Below are 8,814 nucleotides of genomic sequence, written 5' to 3'. Positions count from 1 at the left end.
GAGGTAAATTGGCCATTCGCAATTGCCCCTAGTATAGGTAGGTGGTCGGGAGATATAGGGACAGGTGGGGATGTGGTAGGAATATGGGATTAGTGTAGGATTAGTATAAATGGGTGGTTGATGGTCGGCACAGACTCGGTGGGCTGAAGGGCCTGTTTCAGAGCTGTATCTCTAAACATAAACCTAAACATAAACAAATTCTGTTGCCCATGTTTGACCTGACACCATGAGACTTCATTGAGGACTCCCAGGGCAACTCTATCCTGACTGTATACAATTGTGCCGCCAGCTCTGGTGGATCTGTCCTGCTGGTAGCACAGGACATGGTAATGGTTGAGGGCTGTTTTTGCGATTGGAAGCCTGTGACCAGTGGTGTACAACAGGGATCGGTGCTGGGACCCTTGATCTTTGTAGTGTACATTAATGATTTAGATGTGAATATCGGAGGCATGATCAGTAAGTTCGCAGATGACATGAAAATTGGTGGTGTTGTAAATAGTGAGGAGGAAATCCTTCGATTACAGGGAGATATAGATGGGCTGGTAAGAAGGGCAGAGCAGTGGCAAATGGAATTTGATCCTGAAAAGTGTGAGGTAATGCATTTTGGGAGGACTAACAAGGCAAGGGAATGCACAATGGATGGTAGGCCCCGAGGAAGTACAGAAAGTCAGAGGGACCTTGGTGTACTTGTCCATAGATCACTGAAGGCAGCAGCACAGGTAGATAAGGTAGTTAGGAAGGCATATGGGATACTTGCCTTTATTAGCCGAGGCATAGAATATAAGAGCAGGGAGATTATGATGGAGCTGTATAAAATGCTAGTTAGGCCTCAGCTGGAGTACTGTGTACAGTTCTGGTCACCACACTATAGGAAGGATGTGATTGCACTGGAGAGGGTGCAGAGGAGATTCACCAGGATGTTGTCTGGGCTGGAGCATTTCAGCTATGAAGAGAGACTGAAAAGGCTAGGGTTGTTTTCCTTAGAGCAGAGAAGGCTGAGGGGGGACATGATTGAGGTGTACCAGATTATGAGGGGCATTGATAAGTTAGATAGGAGGAAACTTTTTCCCTTAGCGGAGGGGTCAAGAACCAGGGGGCATAGATTTAGGGTAAGGGGCAGGAGGTTTAGGGGAGATTTGAGGAAACATTTTTTCACCCAGAGGGTGGTTGGAATCTGGAACGCAATGCCTGAAGAGGTGGTGGAGGCAGGAACCCTCACAACATTTAAGAGGTATTTAGATGACCACTTGAAACGCCATAGCATACAGGGCTGTGGGCCAAGTGCAGGAATATGGGATTAGAATAGTTGGGTGTTTTATGGCCAGCACGGACAGAATGGGCCGAAGGGCCTGTTTCTATATAACTCTATGACTCTATGACATACCCATGGATGGTGATGGAAGAGTCTGGAACATTGGTTGCAAGGTATGATTCAATATTCTCTATGAGTGTGGGAATCATCATACATCTCTTAGTCTCTAATAGCGTGTGTGAGTTTGGAATCCATTTTATCTCAGTCAGTCAGTGGTACTGTATGGAGTGTAGAATTCAGTCTGTCTTGTTCTGTCTCCACTGCTTTATGTGAGTGTGGGATTATTTCAATATCTGTCAATCTCTGGCGCTATGTGTGAGTATTGGATTCATTCTGTATCTCTCAGTTCTGGTACTGTATATGTATGCAGTATTTCATCTGTATCTGACAGGCTCTGGTACTGTGTGTGTAGGATACAGGCTGTACCTGTCAATCTCTATTAGTGTATTTGAGCATAGTATTTAGTCCGTATCTGTCTGTCTCTGGACCTGTGGATAGTATTGGAGATAATTTTGAATGTGTCAGTGGTACTGTGTGTAGGTATAGGATTCATTTTGTATCTGGTAGTGCATGTGAGTGTGGAATTGATTTTGTTTCTCTCAGTCTCTGGTACAGTTTGTGAGTTTGGAACTCATTCTGAATTGGTCATTGACACTGTATGTGTGCTTACAATTGGTTTTGTATCTGTCTATCTCTAATACTGTATCTGAGTGTGGAAATCATTCTGTATCTCTTATGCTTGGATAATGAATGTGTGTAGGATTCAGGCTGTACCTGTCAATCTCTGATGATATGTGTGCATGCAAGATTCATTCTGTATCGTTGTGTCTCTGGTACACTGTATGGGTGTGGGATTCATTATGTCTCTGGGACATTTTGTGTGTCTGGATTCATTCTACTGACAGGGGCCATTTGTCCCAATTGCTTGATGGTTCTCCCTCCACCCATTCTACATCAATTCTCACTATCTGCATCTCCCTGAAATCCTTTCTACCTCAGACACTTATCGAGCTTTTCCTTAAACCCCTCTCTGCACTTCGCCATAACTGCTCTAGGTGATAGCAGCTTCCAAATGTTAAACGTTCTCAGGGAAAATACGTTCTCCTGTTTATTTTTGATTTAGTTTTTAGTTTTAGTTTAGTTTTAGAGATACAGCACTGAAACAGGCCCTTCGGCCCTCCGAGACTGTGCCGACCATCAACCACCCATTTATACTAATCCTACACTAATCCCATATTCCTACCACATCTCCACCTGTCCCTATATTTCCCTACCACCTACCTATACTAGGGGCAATTTATAATGGCCAATTTACCTACCAACCTGCAAGTCTTTTGGCAGGAAACCGGAGCACCCGGAGAAAACCCACGCAGACACAGGGAGAACTTGCAAACTCCACACAGGCAGTACCCAGAATTGAACCCGGGTCGCTGGAGCTGTGAGGCTGCGGTGCTCACCACTGCGCCACTGTGCCACTCTAATGACTGTTTTATATTTTTGGCCCCTCACTTTGGAAACCTCCACAAGTGGAAACATCTCCATGTCTACCCTATCAATCCACTTCCTAATTCCTCATATTGCCCTGTTTCTGCAACACTGACAGATCCTATGAATTTCTGCCACTCTGTTGCAGTTCTCACTCCCGGCCACTAGATATCACCACACTGCGGTGCAACGAAGTTTGCAGATCAAAGAAAAACGCAACAGACAAGAATTGTTCATATTCTGGTGGACGGGTAGGTTTACAAACACTAGGGGCTGGTTTTTGTTCTCATCCTGATGGCGGATTTTGTGGTGGGGGGTGAGGAGGCGTAGAATCAGGGCAGAATTACCCACCACCATGGAACCCGACGTCGGGAATCCTGGTTCAGATTCTCCTGGAGGCGGAATCGTCTGACAACAACCTTCCTACTCAATGGCCTCCCTGCGGGATGGCGGGGGTGGTCCCTCCTTCGTGGATAATCTGTGGCCGACAGAGGAGCCCCACTGGGAACAACTGTATCCCCAGGGACAACACATACCCAAACCAAACGCCCACCCCACCCCTCGCTGGGGCCTTCCGGACTGGCCCCAGCAAACCCGCCTCACTGCCACTTTGCCAAGATCCAGTGCTGGGCCTGGGTCTGAGGCCTCTGCAGTACTGGCAATGGCCACTACTCCCAGTGGAGCTGCCGATACTGCTGAACTGCCAGCCCTGTAAACGACCGGCAGCTCTTGGGGATGGGATCCCGGTTCCTATTAAAGTATTTAATAGGACACGGATCCCGGCTCCTTAAACTTTGACAACAAAAGATTCAGAATCGCTCGAGGGGCAGGGGTGCTGAAAAAATGCAGAGACAGGTCTCCCCCCACCTTTTAGGCCTGGCACCAGGAGCCACGCCTCCTGCAAAAAATCCAGCCGAGGTATGAAAATATCTGTGATTACCTTTTGTTATACAAACAATAGCTGTAATGTTGTGCTAAATCCATCAGCCTGTTGTCCTGTAAGTGAGAGTGAGATTCATTATTACCTGCCAGTCTCCAGTATAGTTTGTGAATGTAGGATTCATTTTGTCTCTGTTACTCATTGGTACTGTGTGAGATACATTCTGAACCTGTCAGTCTCTGGTATTGAATATGAGTGTAGGATACATTCTGTCAGTGGTCTGTATGTGATTGTTGGATTCATTTGGTATTTTTTCAGCCACTAGTATTGTATATAAATGTGGGATTCATTCTATATCCGTCAGTCTCTGGTAGTGTGTGTGTGTGTCTCAATGTCAGCTGCTCTCTGTCAGTGTCTGGTACTCCATGTGAGTGTCTGCTGCTCTATGTGAGTGTCTGATGCTCTATGTCAGTGTCTGGTACTCTATGTGAGTGCCTGCTGCTCTATGTGAGTGTCTGCTGCTCTTTGTGAGTGTCTGGTGCTCTATGTCAGTGTCTGGTACTATATGTGAGTGTCTGCTGCTCTATGTGAGTGTCTGGTGCTCTATGCATGTGTCTTGTACTCTATGTGAGTGTCTGCTGCTCGATGTGAGTGTCTGGTACTCTATGTGAGTGTCTTGTACTCTATGTGAGTGTCTGCTGTTCTATGTGAGTGTCTGGTGCTCTATGCATGTGTCTTGTACTCTATGTGAGTGTCTGGTACTCTATGTGAGTGTCTTGTACTCTATGTGAGTGTCTGGTGCTCTATGCATGTGTCTTGTACTCTATCTGAGTGTCTGGTGCTCTATGCATGTGTCTGGTACTCTATGTGAGTGTCTTGTACTCTATGTGAGTGTCTGGTGCTCTATGCATGTGTCTTGTACTCTATCTGAGTGTCTGGTGCTCTATGCATGTGTCTGGTACTCTATGTGAGTGTCTGCTGCTCTACGTGAGTGTCCGGTACTCTACGTGAGTGTCCGGTACTCTACGTGAGTGTCTGGAACTCTACGTGAGTGTCTGGTACTCTTTCTGAATCGGTCAGTAGTACTATTAGCATGTGAGAGATTGAGTATCACTAAGGCTCAGGTACTGTGAGTGAGTATAATAGTCAGTCTGTATCTTTCAGCATCTAATACTGGACATGTATTTCAGAATCACTATCTGTCAGTCTTTGCTACTTCATGTTAATGTGGGATTCATTATGTAACCTTCAGTCTCTGGGACTGTTTGCAAGTCTGGATTCATTCTACATACAAATTTCAGCACAACAACAGGCCATTGATGGAGTAGGTTTTAAGCAGACAAAGTGTGTAAGATTTTGCCTACTATTAAATATCTGTCACTGTGAACACAACAGTGAAAGATAATGTATCCTTCAATCTGATACAGGATTGGTGTGCAAGTGTAACTCAGGCTGTACTAATCAATTTGATCAGTGCCATTCAGTCTGACTCTGAGTGAGAATCTTGGACTTGCCTGTAATGTAGAGCTGAGTCTGCACGAATGGAACTGCTACAGTATCTTCCAGTCTCATACTGTATGAAGGCTGGAATGTGATCCAAAGCACAGTCAATACAAATTGAATTGCTATTTTATCTTTTAGTTTCACAGTCCGGGGGAGTTTTAAAGTGGAAACTGAGTTTGTATCTCAGGTTATAGAGTCATAGGGTTATGCAGCACAGAAACAGGCCCTTCAGCCCATCGTGTTTGTGCTGGCCATCAAGCACCTATCTATTCTAATCCCATTTTCCAGCACTTGGTCCATAGCCTTGTATGCTATGGCATTTCAAGTGCTCATCTAAAGACTTCTTAAACGTTGTGAGGGTTCCTGCTTCTACCACCCCTTCAGGCAGTGTGTTCCTGATTCCAACCACCATCTGGGTGAAAAATGTTTTCCTCAAATTCCCTCTAAACCTCCTTCCCCTTACCTTAAATCTATGGTCCCTGGTTATTGACCCCTCTGCTAAGGAAAAAGGTTTCTTCCTATCTAACCTATCAATGCCCCTCATAATTTTGTATACCTCAATCAGGTCCCCCCTCAGCCTTCATGCTCTAAAGAAAACAATCCTAGCCTATCCAGTTTCTCTTCACAGCTGAAATGCTCCAGCCCAGGCAACATCCTGGTGAATCTCCTTTGCACCCTCTCCAGTGCAATCACATCCTACCTGCAGTGTGGTGCCCAGAACTGTACACAGTACTCCAGCTGTGGCCTAACTAACATTTTATACAGCTCCAACATAACCTCCCTGCTCTTACATTCTATGCCTTGGCTAATAAAGGCAAGTGTCCCATATGCCTTCCTAATCACCTTATCTAACTGTGCTCCTGCCTTCAGTGATCTATGGACAAGTACACCAAGGTCCCTCTGGCCCTCTGTTCTTCCTAGGGTCCTACCATCCATTGTATATTCCCTTGCTTTGTTAGTCCTCCCAAAATGCATCATCTTGCACTTCTCAGGATTAACTTCCATTTGCCACTGCTCTGCCCATCTATATCGTCCTGTAATTGAAGTATTTCCTCCTCACTATTTACGACCCCCACCAATTTTAGTGTCATCTGCGAACTTACTGATCATACCTCCTATATTCATGTCTAAGTCGTTAATGTACACTACAAACAGCAAGGATCCCAGCACCGATCCCTGTGATACACCACTGGTCACAGGCTTCCACTCGCAAAAACAACCCTTGACCATCACCCTCTGCCTCCTGCCAATTTTGGATCCAATTTGCCAAATTGCCCTGGATCCCATGGGCTCTTACCTTCTTAACCAATTTCCCATGCGGGACTTTATCAAAAGCCTTACTGAAGTCCATGTAGACTACATCAACTGCTTTACCCTCATCTACACATCTAGTCACCTCCTCGAAAAATTCAATCAAGTTAGTTAGACATAATCTCCCCCTGACAAAGCCATGCTGACTATCCCTGATTAATCCCTGCCTCTCCAAGTGGAGATTAATCCTGTCCCTCAGAATTTTTCCCAATAGTTTCACTACCACTGATGTTAGACTCACCAGCCTGTAATTACCTGGTTTATCCCTGCTACAATTCTTGAATAAAGGTACCACAGTAACTTTCCTCCAGTCCTCTGGTACCGCTCCTGTGGCCAGAGAGGATTTGAAAATTTGTGTCAGAGCCCCTGCTATCTCCTCCCTTGCCTCACATAACATCTCATCTGGCCCTGTGGATTTATCCACTTTTAAGCCCGCTAAAACAGCTAATACTTCTTCCCTTTCAGTGCTAATTTGTTGAAGTTTATCACAATCCCCCTCCCTGATCTCTATACCTACATCGTCCTTCTCCATAGTGAACACAGATGAAAAGTAATCATTTAAAACCTCACTTATGTCCTCCGGCTCCACATACAGATTGCCACTTTGGTCCCTAATGGTCCCTACTCTTTCCCTAGTTACCCTCTTGCGGCACAGTGGCGCAGTAGTTAGCACTGCAGCCTCACAGCTTCAGTCAACCTGTGTTCAGTTCTGGTTACTGCCTGTGCAGAGTTTGCAAGTTCTCCCTGTGTCTGTGTGGGTTTCTGCTGGATGCTCCGGTTTCCTCCCACCTCCAAAGACTTGCAGGTTGATAGGTAAATTGGTCATTGTAAATTGCCCCTAGTGTAGGTAAGTGGTAGGAGAATGGTGGGGATGTGGTAGAGAATATGGGGTTAATGTAGGATTAGTACAAATGGGTGCTTGTTGATCGGCGCAGACTCGGTGGGCTGAAGGGCCTGTTTCAGTGCTGTATCTCTAAATAAAATTTAAAAAATAAATAATATACTTATAAAATGCCTTGGGATTTTCCTTTATCTTGCCCGCCAGTGTTTTCTCATCACCCCACTTTGCTCTCCTAATTACTTTTTTAAAGTACTGCCCTACACTTTCCATACTCCTCTCGTGCCTCCACTGTTTTCAGCACTCTGAATCTGCCATAAGCCTCCTTTTTTTTCCTTATCCAATCCTCTATATCACGTGACATCCAGGAAAGACATTCTATTTTACGGAAACTCTCAATCTGATTCTGCACCTGAAATTTGGACTAGTATCTAATGTATATGTCAGCATACACTATGGGAATTAATACTGCAACTTATAAACCCATAATGTGTTAATATTGGGCGGGTATTAACTTGAATCTCAGAGTACATTATTGAGGCTAATTCTGTAACTTTGAAACGGGAACCATGTACCCAGTTCTATGTGTATTTAATTTGTAGCTGAGGTTGCAGTGTTGTGGGATTGACACACTGATAATTTGATAGTGGGTGTGAATTTGGACTGGGATGTATGTATCTACCTGTCAGTGGTACTGAGTTGGGGTGACATGGAAACAACGTCTGTCTCTCCTGTTCTGTTTGATTGATACATTGAAAATGTGTCTCTGGAACTATTTCTGCTGTCTGAGACTGTGGAACTGATGATCTGTCTGTCTCTCTGCGCTCTGTGAGTGATAATGTACGTACTGCGTGTGAGAAGGAGCTGGTGACACTCTTCCTTGTAACTTGGGTGGAGGAAAAATGACATTTACTCTGGTTTCTTCAATTATTTGCCTGTTGGAACAAAAGTATGTTTTTTAATTCAAATCAAGGTGAAATAGGAGATAGAGTTTTAATTAATTTAATCCCTCAAATAATAATCATTATGGATACCCGCAAAGGAACCCCAGCCACACAAATATTGTCAGTGTTTCACTCCACTACAATAACAGTTTCTTCCCATTCTGTCTCCCTCCCCTTGTCCACACACAGCCCGAGAATAGTCTCTCCCTTCCCCCACTCACTCCATGTTCCGGGACCAGTTCTCGCTCCACTCCATCTCTTACAAACAGCCCCCACCTCCCCCTGAACTTGCCCCGGACTCGATGCTGATCTCTGAGTCCATCTGCGGACACGCTCCCAAAGCGATGTGCTGCTGGAAGGAGGCTGCTGTTTGCTGCCTTCCCCCGGTACCGGGATCTCTTCATTGGCGGCTGTTTTAAAGCATCTTCTTCCGCTCACAGGCAGTGCTGGGGGAGGGGAGTGCAGGCGCAGATTTCTGCAACAATTCCGCGAACAGAAACATGGAAAATTTCCGACACAGAATGAGGCCATTCGGCCCATC

This window comes from Heterodontus francisci, unplaced genomic scaffold (assembly GCF_036365525.1).
Source record: "Heterodontus francisci isolate sHetFra1 unplaced genomic scaffold, sHetFra1.hap1 HAP1_SCAFFOLD_58, whole genome shotgun sequence".
Lineage (NCBI taxonomy): Eukaryota > Metazoa > Chordata > Chondrichthyes > Heterodontiformes > Heterodontidae > Heterodontus > Heterodontus francisci.
Note: the sequence above shows the minus strand (reverse complement) of the source record.